A 2,237-nucleotide genomic window follows, 5' to 3' on the forward strand; every position below is an offset into this window, starting at 1 on the left:
AGTGGACAGAGAGACAGTCACTGGAAAGAGAGACAGTGGACAGAGTGACAGTGGACAGAGAGACAGTCACTGGAAAGAGAGACAGTGGACAGAGAGACAGTGGACAGAGAGACAGTCACTGGAAAGAGAGACAGTGGACAGAGAGACAGTCACTGGAAAGAGAGACAGTGGACAGAGAGACAGTGGACAGAGAGACAGTGGACAGAGAGACAGTCACTGGAAAGAGAGACAGTGGACAGAGAGACAGTGGACAGAGAGACAGTCACTGGAAAGAGAGACAGTGGACAGAGAGACAGTCACTGGAAAGAGAGACAGTGGAAAGAGAGACAGTCAGTACTGAGAGTCGAGACTGTAATCCTGCTCACACTGACCCATGACCCCACTTCTCTCTCTGTCTCTCTCTTTCTCTCTGTCTCTCTCTTTCTCTCTCTGTCTATCTATCACTCTTTTTCTCTCTCTTTCTCTCTATCACTCTCTCTAGCCCCACTCCGTGTATGAATGTCCTGATCTGCTCATTGTCTGGGAGATATTTTATTCTACCTTTTGAGCTCTGTTTCACATTTGGGAGAGAAGATTTGTTAGAACATTAATATGTTGTTCATTAAATATTACATGTTATTCCTGGCAGAACAGCGCCACCCTTAGGCTAATAATACAACTACATGCACACAACTACATACCCTCAAACAAAGATGTCGCAAAGAGGAAATAGATACAGATGTGTCTCTGTTCTGGGATTGGGTAAACTGACTGTAATCAGATTTGTCTCTGTTCTGGGATTGGGTAAACTGACTGTAATCAGATTTGTCTCTGTTCTGGGATTGGGTAAACTGACTGTAATCAGATGTGTCTCTGTTCTGGGATTGGGTAAACTGACTGTAATCAGATGTGTCACTGTTCTGGTATTGGGTAAATTGACTGTCATCAGATGTGTCTCTGTTCTGGGATTGGGTAAACTGACTAATCAGATGTGTCTCTGTTCTGGGATTGGGTAAATTGACTGTCATCAGATGTGTCTCTGTTCTGGGATTGGGTAAATTGACTGTCATCAGATGTGTCTCTGTTCTGGGATTGGGTAAATTGACTGTCATCAGATGTGTCTCTGTTCTGGGTTTGGGTAAACTGACTGTAATCAGATGTGTCTCTGTTCTGGGATTGGGTAAACTGACCGTAATCTTTAATTACTTCACAAAACTTCAGATGTCCAATGAATCTACACAGAGCAGGATAAAACTCTTATAACAGTTATTTCCCTTAAAACACACACACAGTTATTTCCATTATAACAGAGAGAGAGAGAGTTATTTCCATTATAACACACACAGTTACTTCCACTGTAACACAAACACACAGCTAGTTCTATTATAACAAACAGATTAGGTTCTCTCTCTCTCTCTCTTTCTTTCTGTGTCTGTGTGTGAATTAGATAGACTGTAAAAGTCTTAATTGTAAAATGTACATTGTTAAAATGGAGAGGAAGTGTGTGTCACTGTAGCCAAGATCATGTCTGTTTCCTGGGCTCAGATTGTATTACTCTCCTCTAATCTCAGATTATGGAGATTACAGAGATTACAGGGCTCTCTGTTCATTTACTCTCTGTTTTTTTACATTTAGTTTTTCATTCAGTGCCAGGCTGAGTGTGTACAGTGTTGATAAATTAACACCTTTACACTGTAACACAGCTAGTGCTACTGTCTGTGATTTGTGCTTGTTTTTAGAGCGACTTTTTACAGCACACACAGAAAATCAGAACAATAACCTTTCACAAAGGCACCCACAGGACAGGCTCCTCAGTCTCAATGTACTTACAAACCGGGATGTTCTCTCTCTCTCTCTCTCTCTCTCTCTCTCTCTCTCTCTCTCTCTCTCTCTCTCTCTCTCTCTCTCGGGGGCAGGGTTAGCTGTCGTTACCATTGATCTGATTGGATGATTTTATATGAAACTTCGGTTTAGATGATAATGCTGGTGGTGATGCTCGTTCTCTTAGGGGCGCGCGAGGGTAGCGCTCGCGCCTGTAGTTGCTGACACGGGTAGTCTCACCTGCGTGTATTGGGATCAAGCTCACCGCTCACAGTCTCCTGCGCCGCACGCGCGAACCGTCGGCACTTCACCTGATCTCCTACCTCTGCCGCACAGAAACAGAAAGCAATGAAACGACTGAGAGTAAATGAAACACAACATCACGTGGTAAGACGGTGTTCTGTTGAGTTTTGTGGAGTACCAAAAAAAACCTCATC

Source organism: Chanos chanos, chromosome 6 (genome assembly GCF_902362185.1).
Source record: "Chanos chanos chromosome 6, fChaCha1.1, whole genome shotgun sequence".
NCBI classification, from domain to species: domain Eukaryota; kingdom Metazoa; phylum Chordata; class Actinopteri; order Gonorynchiformes; family Chanidae; genus Chanos; species Chanos chanos.